Below are 18,925 nucleotides of genomic sequence, written 5' to 3'. Positions count from 1 at the left end.
TGCTCGCATTAAAAAAGAATGAATGTATATGTATATATATATATATATATATTTGATCGGTTTGATCGCCGAGATCCGTCAGTCCCAAATATCCCGTTACAGCGTCAACAGCCTGGCGAATTTCCCAACACGCAGCAGCCTAAGCCAATGAAGGAAAGGACACGAACGAGCTGAAACATTTAACAATCAGGGTATTTATTCACAATAATAATTGGGGAACGAGGGAAGCACGCAAGAGCAGAGTTAAACCAATTATTAAAGGCACATATGTACAGCACGGCACTTATACAATTCACTACTTATCTGACCGGCGCCACGAACACACACACACACACACCCAAAATAATCGGACCAAATGGTCTTTATTGAGGCCTGTCTTGGACCTGTCCGCCTCGTGCGGTCTTCAAGTACCAGGTCCTCGGGGCAGAACTGGACCCCCAGCACGATCCAGACGATCCCGACGCCCTCACGACCGGGCTCCGGGCGAACGAAATCCGGCAGGGCGAAAGCTGGCAGGAGAGGACCCTTTCTGGCACCGACCACTCCGTGCATGGATGCTTTCAGTACTCCCTTGCGCGCAGATGTCCACTTCTTGCCAGAACTCTCAGAAGTCGTGCGCACACTTCTTGCCAGGACCAGGACAACCCGAACCCGTGCGTGCACTTCTTGCCAGAACCAGAACCCAACATACACCGAACGTGCAGACCGCGCTTATAATTATACCACCCTCTTTAGAGGGGGGGGCTGCCTCCTCGCGACCCTCCCTCTCTCACTGGCTGGTTTTGGCGCACAAATCGCTCTTCATCTCTCTCACTGGCCAAAACGGGAGGCAAGCTCCTTGATTGGCCCGGGGGCGTGGTGATGTCATATATTTTTAAGATCCCATTAGACATGATCCCATGAGAGCCATCTAATGCATAAGTACCCATCTCTAATGGGTACCCATCCCATGATCCCATCTAATGCGTAAGATCCCATTAGAGCCCTTTCCTCCTATTGCGGGGTCTAATTGGCCGGGCGACGGTCACCTCACTCGTTGCACGCTGATTGGTCGAGGGCCGCCGCGCGGCTCCTCCCTGAACTCCGCCCACCATGACGTCGGCCAGAGCGAGGTGAAGGAAGCGAAGTGAAGGTGAGGGTGAGGGTGATGCGGTGTCGTTGGCGTTGATGTTGGTGGTGTAAAAATAAACGAAAATAAAACCTGACTATTAAATAACTCCAAAGCGCAGGAACATTTAATTACCCATTAGACGAGGGTCGGGACCCTAACTGGCAACACGTACTGTCCGAAATAACTGATCTATAGGACCTGTATGTCTTGTGCTCATGGCTTCCAGATTCGCAACAATATGTAATATTGTTTCGCATTTTAGAATCCGGTCTGATGAATGCATCCACACATCCAGGTCCTCAGATAGTTATTTCCTTAAACACATGTTCAGATTAGCCCCATCCCCATGTCTAAAGGGATCTTAAATGTGATGCATTGAGAAGGGTGAAGGATAGATCCCCTCTCTTATGGGAAGCTTTTTTCTTTACGACAGACATGTTTACACACATTTCTTTCACGAGCTCTGAAGGCTGCCCATATTTTTCCTCAGCAACGTTCTTTTGCGAGCTCCGACGCCCGCCTTTTTTGAGAGCGCAGGGGTCGTCATGGTAACCATGCGCAAGTGGGGCAGGGTGAGCTTGGGGCGGACTGCACCTGCGGAGACGGCCCACAGATAAAAAACGAATTGGAGGTCCGTTCTGAGGAGGAAAAAGCGGAGGCGAGAGAAGTGAAACGAAAGCGGAGGCGAGAGAAGTGAAAGGGTGAGAGAAAGAGGAGGGAGAAGAGAATGAGAAAGAAAGTGAGAGTTGAAGCACGCAAGGGAAGAAGCGAACCAGAGAGGAAGGATGCAAGCAAGTAAGTGTGTAAGCGAGCATGTGGTGCACGTGTGGGTGTGAGCAGCGCAGCCAACAAGCGAGGCACGGGTCGGTCACCAACAACACCAGGGTCTAAACCCACAACAGACGATCTCGGTGCCCTCCGGACGTCGACTGGCATTCAAAGCTGTTTGCGAGAGGGTGCACGGCAAGGCTGGGTGCTGGCGACGGACGTGACACGCACGCACACATTTCAGGATGTTTTCACTTCATGGACAACTACTCTGGTGAGCGAGACGCTTCTTCCCCCCCCCCCCCCCCCCGAATGATCTGCTGGGTACCCACCTCTGTGTTTTGCTGTAAGTAAATCAACTCCCGATAAGCATCTGCTCTTTGTCTCTTTCCTGGCATTTTGATTGATTTTGTTTTGAAATTAATTCATTTATTTACCTCAGAAAATAAGAAGTTATTTTTATTTATTTATTTTATTTTTAATATATTATTTGTCGATTTCCAAACTGTCCCTGTTTGTCCTTTCCTTCCATTGGTCTAGCATTGTACGAACCGAGATAGACTGGGAGGTCATTACCACAGATTTGACCAAAAATAGTCGGCACGCACCAGCGGTTAAAACGCTCGACCAGCCTAATTAAATCTAATCCACATAACATTGGTGCATTGCCGAGGGCACGCTCCCTGCTCAGGTAACCACGTGACCTCTAGTTAAATGGAATAATTAGACGGTGGACACTGAAACTCGTGGTTGACTGGGTGGCGTTCATGGTTTTAAAACAGCCTACCGTACCACAACGTTAATTGTGAGTGGTGGCCCCAGGTCCTGCTCTACCGAGGACAACCGGGGACTAATTCCCTGAGTGACAAGCTGGTGTCTCGGTACCCGTAGCCGCAACAATATATATATATATATATATATATATATATATATATATATATATATATATATATATATATATATATATATATATATATATATATATATATATATATATAAATAATTAATATGTGTACATATACATATATATATATATATATATATATATATATATATATATATATATATATATATATATATATATGTGGTGAATGGTTGTGGATGCTTATTTTATGTATATCTGACCTCTTACATAATATATATATATATATGCATATATATATACACATACATATATATACACATACATATAATAGGCTTTCACAACCATCCTTGACCATGTTGTGGAATGTCAGCCAAGGCCCTTGTGTGAATGAGATGAAAAAGGACTCCACTGAAAGTTTTGGTCAACACAAAGTTCAGGATAATATTCCCGTGCTCCTTATCTTTGATGTTGTCTATCGCGCCACACTGCTGACAGATTAGAGATGAAGAGATTAGTGATGGACATGAGAGATGGTGCAAAAGCCTCATTTTCACGAGCTTGAGCAGAGAAAAATCTTTCAAACCAATAGAGCCCAACCTAGTGTTTCTTCCTGGGGAAATTGCAGGAATTTGATTCGGATTCCTGTCTTTTCCCGTTTTGGTTTGGAAAATTTGTGCTCAAATAATCTCTTATGACAAGTGTATATGTGTTTGTGCTTGTGAAGTGTGCTCTGTGCACATCGTCTCCCAACACCAAGCAAAAACTCATCCATTTATATTTTCACTAAATAAGAAATGTGTGCAATGGTAACAGTTACATGATGATTGGATGGAAAATGGGGACCGAGTTGCAAAAAAACAAACAAACAAAAATCAGTTTTCTGCAGGCATGGGTTGCAGCATCTTTTACATCGTTTATTCAGACTGTCTCGACCTCGATCCGCTCGACCTCGGTTTGCTCGACCTTGGTCCGCTCGACCTTGTCCGCTCGACTTCGGTTTGCTCGACCTCGGTCCGCTCGACCTTGTCCGCTCGACTTCGGTTTGCTCGACCTCGGCTTGCTTGACCTTGTCCGCTCGACTTCAGTTTGCTCGACCTTGGTCCACTCGACCTCGGTTTGCTCGACCTTGGTCCGCTCGACCTCGTCCGCTCGACTTCGGTTTGCTCGACCTCGGTCCGCTCGACCTTGTCCGCTCGACTTCGGAATGCTCGACCTCGGCTTGCTTGACCTTGTCCGCTCGACTTCAGTTTGCTCGACCTTGGTCCACTCGACCTCGGTTTGCTCGACCTTGGTCCGCTCGACCTCGTCCGCTCGACTTCAGTTTGCTCGACCTCGGCTTGCTCGACCTTGGTTTGCTCGACCTTGGTCCGCTCGACCTCGGCTTGCTCGACCTTGGTTTGCTCGACCTCGGTTTGCTCGACCTCGGCTTGCTCGACCTTGGTCCGCTCGACTTCGGTTTGCTCGACCTCGGCTTGCTTGACCTTGTCCGCTCGACTTCAGTTTGCTCGACCTTGGTCCACTCGACCTCGCTTTGCTCCACCTTGGTCCGCTCGACCTCGTCCGCTCGACTTCAGTTTGCTCGACCTCGGCTTGCTCGACCTTGGTTTGCTCGACCTTGGTCCGCTCGACCTCGGCTTGCTCGACCTTGGTTTGCTCGACCTCGGTTTGCTCGACCTCGGCTTGCTCGACCTTGGTCCGCTCGACCTCGGCTTGCTCGACCTTGGTCCGCTCGACCTCGGCTTGCTCGACCTTGGTTTGCTCGACCTCGGTTTGCTCGACCTCGGCTTGCTTGACCTCGTCCGCTCGACTTCAGTTTGCTCGACCTTGGCTCACTTGACCTCAGCCGTATTAATGAGCTCGGTAAATATCATCAGAAAGGAAATGTTTATTTGGCGGTTAAGTGCACGTATGTATTGAAAAAGGAAACAACCGTTTCTTGGAGGGCAATTATCACCTTCTGAATACCCCTTGTAATTAAACTTAACCAGTTTACATTTTCCTCCTTACCGAAACTGACCTTTATGATCCTGGCAAAGTTAAGAGAAAATAATTTGCCCTTTTTATTTTCGACTTTTACAAATGCACCCCAATGTAATTAGCTCCAGGTTGGCCTTTCCTCAAATGGGAATGGGAGTGTTCCTCATGTGAAATGCTTTTGTGATTCCATTAAAATATTTCGGCCAGCTGTGGGCCTGCTGTTTACCTTGTGAATTAACAGGCTCCAGCTATTAATGAGCAATTTGCAAGCAGGGTTTTTCAGGAGAAAAAAAAAAAAGACATCAAAGGATTGTGGGTCTGACCTTGGGTTGAAGGTAAATCTGGTTGCACGGGCAGTTCACCGGATCTGGTTCTGGGCAGTACACAGTACACTGGGCAGTAAATCTGGTTCCAGTTCACCGGATCCTTTGGGGAATGAGTTGTGATCCACAGGTATTTCTATTTTCCAAAAAAAATGTTCCTTTGAAACTTTCAAAAAAAGGTCTTGAAGTTTTGTTCGCATGACAGGAAACAAGGAATTTCTTCATGACTCAAAACAACTTCAATAACACGTGATTGTAAAGTGTCAATCAGGTTGGCAGGAAAGGTAGCTTGAAGGTTTGCACACTCACCTGAGCTGTGTACTCTGAGGTTCGAATGTCGACCGAGCGATAAACCGTCACCCTGGCCTGGTGTTTCGGATGCATGGAGACTCATCAATGTGTGAATGACGTTAAGCCGGATGACCCATCTGCAAGCTTTAACGAAGTGCATTGTATTTAGTGAAGAACAGGCGAGTTGTTATCGGCACCCTGAACAAACTGTTAATTAAAAGTTCTTCTTTTGAATGCAACACAAGGCATCAGGGCCTGAGGGAGGCACAATACAGTGCTGCTGATGCAGTGCCTCCTGTGCATTTGGCTAAGAATTTGGAATTTGTTCATGATAGGTCACATACTCTTCACGAAAGACACCATGGGGTGTTTAACGTCCACCAACTGATGCAGGCAGACGGGGTGCCAAGTTGAACGTCAATCCGAGGGACGGCACACACGTTGATGGCTCGTGCGAGACACAATTGACTTCAAATTTGAACATAATGTACACAATGTATCACTGAAGCCTTTGTTTGAGGTCAAAAGGTCAAGGTCACTTAAAAGTCCATTTTCATCTGATTGACATGAAATTTGAACAGAATTTGCATTATGGGTAACTGAAATGGTTCACCAATCAGAAGCTAGAAACCGATTGTTGTTGTTGAGATTAAAAGCAAGATCACTTAAAATTGTAAATTTTCATCCGATCGACTTGAAATTTGAACATAATCTACATTTTGAGAAACTGATTTGGTTCATCAAAAATCGGAATGATCGATTTAGTCGTTTTGACATGTTACCAGTTTCCATTATAATTTCACCGCATAATCATCAAACGGGACTTTTTGTCAGGTCAGGTATGGGAGCATGTGCCAGAACAGCGCGTCGCTGCGTCCACTTTCCGCCGGTACTCCAGGGGCCTCCGTCTGGCCATCCCCCAGGCAGATGCCAGGCCCATCCCCATCTCCTTGAGATGATGGTCAACCTGTTGTAACCATGAGGCACGTGGTCGGCCCACTGGCCTCCTCCACTCATGAGACTCCCTCGCTGAGAGAATCTGGTGAGCAGGATCAGAGTCAGGAAAACGAGCCACATGTCCATACAGCCGCAACTGACGCTCACGGACTATGCAGGTAACAAATCTCATCCGAGTCTCTCTCAGCAACCGCTCGTTGGATACAAAATCCGACCAGCGATAGCCAAGGATTCTCCGAAGAGACCTGGTACCAAAGGAATTAAGTCTCCGTCTCAGATCCTTGGTCAGAGTCCAAGTCTCGCACCCATACAGCAAGACTGGAAGTACCAAGGACCTGAAGACTCGGACTTTCGTCCTCCCGCACAGTACCGGCAGCGCCACACCCCATGATCCAGTGAATCCATGACTCCCCAGGCCCGACCCAGACGTCTATCGACCTCTGACTCGCAGCCAGCAGAGACATGAATATCACTGCCAAGGTAAGTGAATCTCTCCACGACCTCAACATCCTCACCACAAACAGACACAGACAGGACAGCAGCATCCAAGATGTCACCGAAAGCCTGGATCTTAGTTTTGACCCAAGAAACCCGTAATCCCAACGGCTCCGACTCCTCATTCAGCACCTCGAGGGCCCCCAAGAGGATGTCTAAAGTCTCCGCAAAGATGACTGCATCGTCTGCAAAATCAAGGTCCGAGATCTTGACATTCCCAAACGATGCACCGCAACTTGATCTCTCCGACATCCTCCCTCGAATCCAGTCCATACAAGTGCTGAAAAGTGTGGGGGCAAGTACACACCCCTGACGAACTCCAGTAACAACTGGAAATAAGTCAGAGATGGTACCACCACACTTCACAGCACTCTCAGTGCCAGAGTAGAGTTCAGACATCAGATCGATCAGTTTTGGTGGCACCCCACGAAGACCAAGAATCCTCCAGAGGACATCCCGATTCAATGAATCGAACGCTTTACAGAGATCAACATAGGCTGCAAGCAGCCCTTGCCGAAACTCTCGTCTGCGTTTGGTGAGTACACGAAGTGCAAGGATACGGTCTATCGTTGACCTCTTTGGTGTAAAGCCTGACTGCTCTGGACGCTGGTGCTCAAGCAGATGGTGGCGAACCCTATCAAGAATTATCCGAGCAAAGAACTTGCCCGGCACTGAGAGCAGCGTCACCCCTCGGTAGTTGTTGCAGTCTTGGCGATCACCCTTCCCTTTCCAGAGAGGGACAACAAGGCCCCTCTTCCAGTCAGTTGGGATGATGCCTGTGTTCCAGGCAGAGCACAAAACTGCATGCAACGACACGAGTGCAGCATTTCCACCAGCCTTGAGAAGTTCTGCATGGATGCCACAGATCCCTGGAGCTTTGCCCCATTTCAACTGGTTCACCGCAGCCAGTGTTTCCACAAGCGAAGGTGGACGACAGTTGATTCGAGGGTCAGCAACAGGGATTGTAACACCCTTGACGTCCAACTTGACAGCTGGGGGATCAGCCCGGTACAACCGCTCAAAGTAATCGGCCCAGCGGGCCTTCACTTCAGACTCCTCTGTCAAGAGCCTACCACTCTCTGCTCTAACTGCAGTGCTCCGAGGGATGGGCTTAGATAAACGTAATGCTCGTATTCCCCTGTAAGCAGGACGAGAATCACCTGTCCACAGGTGACGCTCTACCCCCTCACAGAATCCTCGCACATAGGCCTCCTTGTCCACGCTCAGTGCACATACAGTTTTAAGCCTCAGCTCCCTGAACAGCTCAGCTCTGCCATTCAGCCTGGCCCTGCGACTCTGGTCAATGGTATCCAGTGTCCTTTGAGAGACAAAATTCTTCTTTGCCCTGCAGTGAATTCCAAGGCATCCACCGGCAACATCAAGGACGGTGGTCTTGAAGGCGTTCCACAACTCTTCAGGACCCCCAAAGCACCCAGACCCCCCAAGTGTCCACTCAGCCTGTTCGCAAACTCCTCAGCTACTCTCTCATCCCTGAGCTTGGCAACATCCAGCCTAGGCTGGGATGGTACCATTCTCCAGGACTTAAGGTGCAGCTTTAGAGTTGCTACAACAAGCCTGTGGTCAGTATTGAGGAACTGAGCACTCTGGTAGACCCTGCAGTTCTGGATCATCCTCCAATGACCATCAATGAGGACATGGTCAATCTCCTTTGCCACACCGCCAGCGTTGGAACACCAAGTCCAGCGATGAGCTTGTGGGTGATAAAACCATGAACCAGCCACCCTAAGTCCATGACTTCTTGCGAAGTCAAGGAACTTAGTGCTATTCTGGTTCATAGTTCCTGACCAATGGGGACCAACACACACCTCATTACCATCCCTATCAGTTCCAGTCGATGTATTGAAATCCCCCAAGACTAGAAGTGTATCTCGTCTGGGGCACTGATCAACCACAGACTCGAGTGTGGCATAGAATGTGTCCTTCACGGTGAGATCACTCGCCTCAGTCGGAGCATAAACAGAGACCAGGGAATTGACACCTAAGGAGTGACGAATCCTTAATCTCATAATACGCTCGTTGACCGGTGTTACCTCAATTATCATTGGGGTCAGCTTATTGGACACAGCTACAGCAACTCCTTGGGTATGGTAACCATCAGAGTGACCAGACCAATAGTAGGTGTAACCACCCACCATGATCTCGCCGCAATCCGGTCTCCGAACCTCAGAGAGAGCTGCAATCCCGATGTCCAAACGCTTGAGCTCAGATGATAACAGAGACAGGTGATCATCCTCTCTTAGGGATAGGACATTCCAGGCACCCACCCAAAGGGACCGCCTCAGGTTAACCCAAGGAGACCGCTGTCTGGTGGATGACACCTGAGCACCACTCCGACACACTCTCCCGCAATCTGACCCAGGGATGTTACCCCGTGGTTTCCCTCCTATCATCAAAGATTGGGGGTCCCGAAGGCTTTGCCCCAATTCCGTCATCCGGTGAGCTGCCCTGCGAAGGGAAGCTGCACAGGAGGTACTCCCACCGAGTGGGTTTTCAGATTTTTTTGCGTTTTGTGGAATGAAAGGTTTTACGGTGGCCGGAGTGCAAATCCTGCCACCAACCTCCTAAAAAGAAGTGACCCAACTGCAGGAGGACGTCCGCAGACACAGTTGGGCACTAGATATGGATGGCCGTTGGCTCACAAGGAGCTCCTCCGCCCTTTGACAGGTTTTGTTTTTAATCCTGCTGGGTGTCCATATCCAAACACCCCCCTCACCAGAAAACCTGGTGGGGGAGACGGTTTAGTCGCCGACAACCCGACCATGGAACAGGTTAGTACAGGTTTACATGGTACCTGTAGCAGGTCACAGATCGAACCTGACCTGACATAAAATCACTTTTTGTGATTTTATCAAATTGAACTTTTTTGTTCAGTTGAACATTCAAATTTGTTTTGTTCAAATTGAACAACTTTTTTGTTCGTATGTGTGTTATTTGTGCATAAAATTTAGTCAACATTAGTCAGAGGGCAAGGCCATCTGAAACATGTATCATGTAAAACACTTGATAGCTCAAATTGTCAGAATTGCCAAATTGCTGTTTCCATGGCAACAATTGTTTATTTGGACTTCACAAGTGTCATGCTATTTGCCACATCTTCCTTGTTTATTTATAAACTTGCTTTTTTTCAACATCCCTTCCTCCACGTGACTAACTGTTAATGTTTTGAGAATGCAGTCGAGTTGTGATTGGTTTTAGGTGTCGGGGATGTTTTATATCGACCGTGTGTCTTGTTGTAAGGGGTCCTTCAACATGATGCAAAAGTGTTCGGAATTGCCTGCCATTTATTCGGTGCTGTGCCTTGTCTTTTTAATGTCATTTGCAGGAAAGTAATTTAGTTTAAAATCAGAAGTTGTGAAGACGTTTTCATTTCTCATCGGTGGTGTTTCGTGGACCAGCAACGCAACAGTAAATAACACCAGTGGAAGTGCAGTCCAAGTGATCACCAAGCTTAAACGGTCTTTTCGGTCCGGAAGTTTAGGCCATTGTTTTTGTAAACGCGCAGGAGTTACAACACTTCCGTGCTGGAGGTCGGAGGGTAATGGTACTTTAACCAGGAATTTTTGCAAATGTTGTTCTTTCTAAGAAATTATGTGTTCGTGGGAAAATGTCGGCAGTTCCAGGAACATTCTGTAACAAGTTGAAATGTCTCTGAATGATGTTCCTGACGTAGGAATTGGTTCCTCGGATCTTAAGTCAATGGAAATGGAATTAATTATTTCTGCACTCTTTGGCTCGGAAACTTGTGAAGACATCTTTCTTTCAATGCTACGGGCACAGTACAATTGCGGTGGTTACGATGGTGCTGGGATAAAACATCATCGGTTCCTCGTTCCCTCCAGCGGTAACACATCCTCATCAATTTTTATTTGATAAAATCCATTTTTTTATCTTGTCTGCCGATGCAGAACACGCATGGCCTTGTACTCGGTATGCCTGGTGTTGGCTTAATGGTTAGGGTGGTGGGCTTTGGATCCGAGGGTCCTGAGTTCAAATCCCGCTCAGCTATTGAATTAATACCAGGTGGGGTTAACTCGACCTGTCATCCTTCCGAGGTCGGCAAAATGAGTGCCAGCATGCTGGTGTACCAGGTCGGAGTGGCGACCCGTCCCAGGATTGTGCCCAATAGCCAAGGAGACTGCTTAGGCAGCACCAATGCTCTACACAGAGTATGGTCCCAACCTCCTCCTTGTACTCGGTGGTATTTTGTTTTTTTTTAACCCACATCCCGCTATTCGTGTAATCGGTGGACTCTTGTGGAGAAACCATTTGATTTCACATGGGAATTGCATCATATTAATTACTTTCACGTAAAATAACTTTTCAGCTTGAGTGGAGACATTTTCAAGAATGTATACGTTGGCTAAGGTATGGACGCTTCGACATTCCGCTTCAAAAACAATAGCGGAATTCGTTTGAGACTGTTCACTGTTTCGCTCACAATTGTGAATGTGATTCAACATTTGGCCACTACTGGCTTGTGCTCTCCTCTCCCCCCCCCCACCCCCCCTTTTTGTATGCAAAGTCGAGAGAGAGATGGAGAGAGATGGAGAGAGATGGAGAGAGATGGAGAGAGATGGAGAGAGATGGAGAGAGAGGGAGAGAGAGGGAGAGAGGAGAGAGGAGAGAGGAGAGAGGGAGAGAACGGATCAGGGCGTAACATAACGAAAAGAACACAAAGTGTGGACAAGATGGATACAGAAGCAAAATCTCAGAAAGGAACAACTGGACATTTGAAAAGAGGTGGGCTTGGGGGGAAGGGGTTAATGGGGTAGAAAAGATCATGATTTTGGATTGGGGGTGATCTGAAATGGTGGTGAATAGCAGTTTTGAAGACCTGGAGGGAAGAGTGAGATTGAAGAGAGTGTGGAAGTTGGTTCAGGTGGGGGGTGGGGGTGGAGCGGGGGGGGGGAGGGAGAGGAATGAATGAGTGGAGGGGAGCAGTGGTTTTGGCAAGATCAAGACTCAATGCTTTAAGTTGATTGCGACATCAATCTTCTTAGCTGCAAACTGGTACGAGTATTCCCCCAACGTGGTCTTATTACCCACACTAATCTGAGTGTGCCTTTTTGGAAAGAAGTTGAGCTTACCGTTTCCTTTACGATCATGGAAAAGATCACCTGATGCATTTTGAACAAGTGGGAGGCCTATTGGTCATGGTTTGAATTGGTTTGAGGCCTGAATTGAAAAATAGTCCAGCACTGTTGCATGCCATTAGATGGCCTTCAGGCTATTCATTGTACTCTGAACAAAATATTAAGATAAGTTAGCTTGACTGGTCTCAGCTCGAGAGAGATCACACCGAAAATTTTTGAGATGTCCAAGGCGGCTCGTTCTCACGTGTCAAGGGAAACAGGTTATTAAACCTTCCGTAATTCAATGGAAGTGTCTGTTTTTTCCCCTCCTCTGTGATCTTTAATACAAGTCGTCTGTAGAGGGCTTATGACTGGCTGACAGAAACATCACTTTTATTTTACAGAAAGAACAGATCTCGATTTTTTTTTTGTTTGAAGGAAACTTCGTGGACTTTCTTTGTTCTGTTGCAACATCAATGAAACGTCAAGCCTGAAAACAGTGTAGAAAGATGGGAGCCAGGTGATGTCTTGTAATTTGTCTGACCCTGTACAAACTTCCTCAACTTCAATGAAAGGCCTGCACCAGAGCTCATTAAAAACTACAAAGATTAGGATCATGTATAAGATGACACATTGGACATGGTGATAGTCACTTATCTCTTCAAACATGAAGTGGAAGAATAGGCCCGAGGTGATGCAAGTAAATTCCCAAGATTCAAAGGAATGAAAAAGATAAGGAAAGTTGGAATTTCAGGAGCCACTTTTGAAGGATGGATGGCAAAGTATAATTATTTTCCAAGACTGGCAGACAATTGGAATGTAATGATGTGAAAGAAGCGTTGATGGATATCGAGCAAAACGCAGGGGGCTTTGGTGTTCGGATGAGGAAGCCTTCTCGATCTGACAACGATGTAAAATGATGCGTTTGAGAAGAGAGATGATCATCAGTTACAAATCCAACTTTTTACTGAATTCTAACTATAAACACATACTTATCGAAAGAACCAAGCTTGGGGACTGCTGTCTGTTTGTGTGCAAATGGCTTCCAAATCCGTAACACTACCACCCCCCCACCTTTCTATAGACTCGTCCCGAGTCGTAAATTTCCATGTGCCTTGCAGGTGAAGGTTTTCCCCTGATACGTTTCACCGACGGATCCCTGAGTGCGACATTTGTATCCATGTCCCAAAAATAAATAACCTTGTGCGCTGCGTAACTAAACTATCAGACTCACTCGGACAACTTAACTAAATCGCCGGTACAAAGACAAACACACAGGTGGGTTGCAAAACTTATTTACATTTTTAACTATTTACACAAACCATGGCCCAGGACCTGTTATCTGTGGAAGGAAGGCACAACAAAGTCAACAGTTTGTGGCTTGAATGGAGTCTCTGGCACAGGAGAATGGATGGAGATGGACTGGATGCAAAACACAAATGAACGCACGGGCTGCTCAATTGCAGTCTTCGTGTATGGCTGCCTGCAGGGCAGTCTTTGCAAACGCACTGAAGGAGATGGTCCTGGCGCAGATGGTGAAATGGTTGACACAGGGGAAATGCAAACAAGGGCAAGCAGGCATGGGGTCAAGGCAAAGGCAGGCAAACAAGGCATGGCAAACGCGGACCAGAGATACAGCACTCTCTGGTTGGCTCATGAAGCTGGCCGGTCTCTGGTCTGGTCCGTGAGGTTCTGGAGGGAGTGCGGTGGTGCCGGCCGCTCCAAAAACGGGTGCGGACCAACTCGAGTGTCTCCCCCCAACCTATCGCCTTTGCCTGTATCTGTCCATACCCACTCCCTTAGTTTGCAACAACAAAATTTAGACTTCCCCCCTTTTTATTTATTTTTATTTTATTATTACTAGTACGTGCCCGTAAAAAAAAAAAAAAAAAATCATAATAATAATAAATAAATAAATAAACCACACAGGCCGTTTCTTCGCTCTCACGTGCCCGTACGTGCGTGACCCGGAAGTTCGATATTATTCGCAGTTACGATTATTCGCAATTTATTTTTAATACCCAATTATTCAATTAGCGCCAACGTATTTTACCTTTTCGCAATGTCGTGGCAAGGAAAAACAAAAAGAGAAGAGAAGAGAGAGAAAAAATTTACTTCCTGGTTCGGAGCATACCAACACTCTGATGTTCCCGAAATTTATACACCGTCTAATATGAAAACGATCATAACTTGGGCCATTGTGTTTATCTATAAATGCGCATAAGAAATCGAGAAATTATTAGAATACACGAAGTCATCACTCTCCGGAAGCCCCTACGTTGTAACCCGTAATGGGGAGCGCGGCTGTGCTTCCCTTCCCCATCGGCCACGCCCACGCAACAACGTGTCTTGCCATTGGTTTGGTAAATAAATGGCCATAACTTGGGAAGCACTTGTCCGATTAATATCAAACCTTGAAAAGGCACATCCTCAGGTCCCCAGCAATATACCTGGTAAGTTTCAATTAGATCGGACCAGAGGTTGTCGAGAAACAGCGCGCGCACACACACACACACACACACACACACACACACACACACACACACACACACAGAGACACACACAGACACACACACACACACACATACACACACACACACACACACACACACACACACACACACACACACACACACACACACACACACACACATATTGCTGGAATTATAGATAGATTTATTTTTAAATATTTTTCTTTATAATTGCTTGTCCCCAACCCTCCTGCTGTCCTTGTCCGGCTAACCTATCCTGTCCATCTACTCCCATCTCCGAAGCTCCTTCCTGAGGGGAATAAGGGAGAGACTAGTGACCTGTCTCGAGGCCCAACAAAGCCTCAGAATAACCTCCACAGAGTTCAGCAAACTTCCCAAAGTGAGTCCAGCGGCCTATGGCAGCGAAGGGATGGATGGTGCGAAGGGGTACATTTCCTATCTATCCTCGCATTTATTAAACTTTAAACTATCCCCAGGGCTTTTCAACACGCCTGTCTCTTTAAACTATTGGTTCGAGAAACCATGATTCCCGTCGCCTGTGTTGGTGTCCATTATCAATTTTGGCCCTGCCCACAAATTTTCTCTCGTGCCCTTGCACAATTCCGTGGCTGGGCAGCATGGCTCAACTGGAAGTGGGACTTCCCATCTGCTGAACTCAAACTACGGCACCCCTGGGACCTGAGGCTGTCTCCAAGCCTAGCTGCTCCCTATGAACGCGGGGAGTGCCCTTCCCGGCTACTCCCCCGTATATGCCCACGTGGCATTCCTGGTGCTCCGGGTCCCATCCCGAGGGTCGCCCGTGCCAATTACACTACCCCGATCCCTTGGACCGTTGGCCTACTCTGGCCGACTAGTCCGGTGCCCTCTACTCAATACGCTCATTTCAACAGCCACGCTCCCAGCCGGTCAATGAACTCTTGCACCCTTCAAAAGGTATTGTGCCTTCGTACACCACCAACAACAGAACGACCTCCTTTTGGTAAATTTAACTAACCCACGAACTAGCATTACACTGACCCCGGGTTCCCTTGGGTGGGATTCACTCCTCCCCCCAATCATTCATTCGCACCATGCATTCCACATTCACTCCACTCACTCTCAGGGCCCACTGACCCACATTCATTCATTGTACACATTTTTATGTTTTTTTCCAATTCACTCATCACAACACTGCCATTCTGCTAACGAAATTCCCCAAACTAACTCGTGCTCCCCGTCATCACTTAAAGTAATGCACATTCCTTTTAACTCTACGTAGCTAATCTACATCCCCACAGCCCACTACACATTCCATGTCGGTCTGTGTCTCCCAAATCCATTTCTAAATCTCACCGAACATTCCCTCTAACTCGTTCCACGGGCCCCATGAGGAACTGTTCCTGCCCCACGAGGCCGGTCTAACTATCGCTAAACCCTTCCCACGAACTAGTGCTCCTATGCCAGGGTGAGGATATTCACTACATCCTGGCCAGGGTATCGTGTAATCGGAGCAAGGCTCCACGAGCCTTCTTTGCATCGCCAGGGACGGCGGTTTCTGACTCACACGTCCCCTCCCGTTGGCCGATAATTAATCGAGGCCTTGTCGTCGCCCTGTGCATCACAATCAGTGCTCGCTTTCGGGGGATTCCCCACGTGGGACAACGTGCGCCATTTACCCGGCCTTCGTGCCGCGAGATCCCCGGTGACGTCACTCACACACCGAACCTGCGCGGGTTGCCGTGCAGGCCAGCCCGAGCGTATCGTCCCGTGGACCCGCTCCGCGAACAGAACACGCGGCATGCAGCACGTGATGCCCCGCACACGCGCCCACATGGGAACCCGCGTGTTCCACATTCATACAACACTCGTCTGCATTTTCGCCGTCCACGAGGTTGTCTTGTCCCAAACGCGGAACGTTTCCGCACTGGATTCCCTCCAGGCAGACGCGCACGAGAGGGCCGTTCGCGAAATGCGGAACGGGGCCTTGCACTTGGCGTTTCGCGGAGCCAGAGCGGTTCCCAAAATAGTTATTCCATTCGGCGCAGAAGGCTCGCCACACCCGTTCATCACACGACCCACGTCTAACGTTTGGGTCGGTCCATGTTTCAATTTCTCGCATGCACTCACGCATGCCATGACCTTTACACCATTCGCATACCTCGAGACGCACTCCGGGACAATCACATCGGGGATTCGTGTTAACTCAAGGGGTCGCGGGGTCTCTACCCCCCCCAAACTCTGCATGGACCCGTTCGCATCATTCACCCGCTCAACCTCGTGTGGTTCTACCGACCTTACCTGGTCCCGGCTCGCTTCGAGGGAGCTTACCATCTTCCCCTGTTCCTGAGGGAGGTTAACCTGATGCTCGAACTGGGTCCCGATACACCCCACCAGCTCAACCCCATTGTCCCTCACTAACTCGATGTGTGTGTGCTCTTGTGTTTTTTTTTATGCAACTCCTGCGTCCCTGGTTCCTTTTTCGTTTTGTTTAATTCATTCTCTACTTGTTCTATCTCCCACGTCCGTTATTTTTTTCGTCGTCCCTTCTACCTCTTTTATTATCTCTGTTATCCCCTCATGTCTCACCCGACACGTTTCCCCTTTAATTACGGTGACATCGCTCATTACCCCGACTTCACCCGTCTCCATCACGGACCGAACACATTTTGCACATATTTGGAGGGAACCGGGGGGTGGGGGGGGTCTTGCTCCGCACACCTCTGATCCGATTCCCATTAATTTTGTGGAGGCGGAGGGGGGCCAAATCGCACTCCTGATCACCAATTTGTTGTGGGCTGGGGGTCGGTTTCGAGGAACGGCCGCCAGGTGGAGCAGTAGAGCCGTCTCCCACCGAACACCTGGAATTTAGGTCGTGACTCTCGGACAACTGCGAAGGTCACGGGTCACTTAAGGACCGTGCTCGCCAATTCTCTGTCAGCGTGGGGTAGGGTGAATAGCCAATTTTCAATATACCTCAGTACCCACTTCGTCAAATTACCGGGGAAGTCACACCCTCAATGGACTCTGTCGAACCGGATTGCTCTTGTGACCTCGGTCCGGTGTAACCGAGCGGAATTACCAAAGTCCGTCGGTCCAAACGACAACTTACAGCCCAATCGGCTTACTGGTTCTCAAGCACGCACCGTGCTGGGTCAATAATAGAAAGCACAACAATGAGCTGGTACATTGAACAATTGGGGGGTTATTTATAATGGGGCAGGGGAGCACGAAAAGAGCAGAGTTAAACCGACTATCAGAAATGCAATTTAATGTACAAGGCACTTAAACAGTTTCTACTTGCAGGACGGGTGCCACCGACACACACACACACACACACACACACACACACACACACACACACACACACACACACACACACACACACACACACACACACACGAAATGGGGCCGGTTGGGCAGCTTTCCGCCTCGTGCGGTCTGGTCGAGACGAGCTGGTTTGGGGGGGGGGGACTCGAAACCACATCTTCGTCGTCGCACCAAGCACCAGGGACCGCGCTCTCCAACCAGCCACACACCAATGAACCAAGACCAAGGAGAAGACCAGAGGCGACGATGACCCAGGACCAGACGAACCAGCTCGCACCAAGACCCGCGACCCCCAAGACCAGCGCTCCGGAGCCTGGCGTTCCTTTATTCATTTCTTGTGCAGGGTGAGAAAATCGCCACCTGAGGCATCTCAACCCTCATTGGCCGGGGTGTCGTGGGAAAGTCGTCCTCTGTGGCAATCTCAACCCTCATTGGCCGGGGTGTCGTGGGAAAGTCGCCCTCTGTGCGTGATTGGACGAGGCACGCCCCTGCCTTTCTGGGCAGAGTCTCGATCTGAGGAGATGTAAATCTCCGCTCACGTACGTGGCTGGACACGCGTGTGTAATGGCGCGATGTGCGAAGTGAAGGAGTGATGATTTCGGTTGGTTAGAGGCTCCATTTGTATTGCAAAAACCCTGACCAAAACAAAGCAACTCGCAGCGCACACATGTAATTCCCATTAGACACAGGTAAGGGACCCCTAACAAAAAACACATACTTATCGAGATAACTAAGCTTAAGGACTGCTGTCTTTTTGTGTGCAAATGGCTTCCAAATCCGCAACAGTATTGGGTTGCATGTTACCAGTGGCAGTCCCAAAAGACCTGAATGTAATTAGTGGTTTAACTTTAAAATGATTGCTGCAGAGCAGCCATTGCTGTGAAAGATGCTCCCACCAAGTACTGACCTGAGGGATTGAATACTTTTACAACCAGTGAATTTTGGTTTGTACATGATTTTTACAGCTATTCCTGACATGTACTCTCCTTCAACTTTAACAGTGTTTAGTTTGATCTCTTCAGTTATGAATAAAAAAACAGTTCATTTTGAAAAATTGTTTCTATATCACTCGGAATTCATCTAAATGCGGAATTATTGGTCGGGGATGAATACTTTTGCACGCAACTGTCGGATTTTTAACTATACACTCAGAACGCATATCTGCCCACAACTGTGAGATCAGGAGCTTCAGAGAGTGTGTGTGTGTGTGTGTGTGTGTGTGTCTTTTTGCCTGAGAGAGCAAAACC

Source organism: Eptatretus burgeri, chromosome 12 (genome assembly GCF_056783735.1).
Source record: "Eptatretus burgeri isolate ZD-2024b chromosome 12, Ebu_testis_v1, whole genome shotgun sequence".
Taxonomy (NCBI): Eukaryota; Metazoa; Chordata; class Myxini; order Myxiniformes; family Myxinidae; genus Eptatretus; species Eptatretus burgeri.
Note: the sequence above shows the minus strand (reverse complement) of the source record.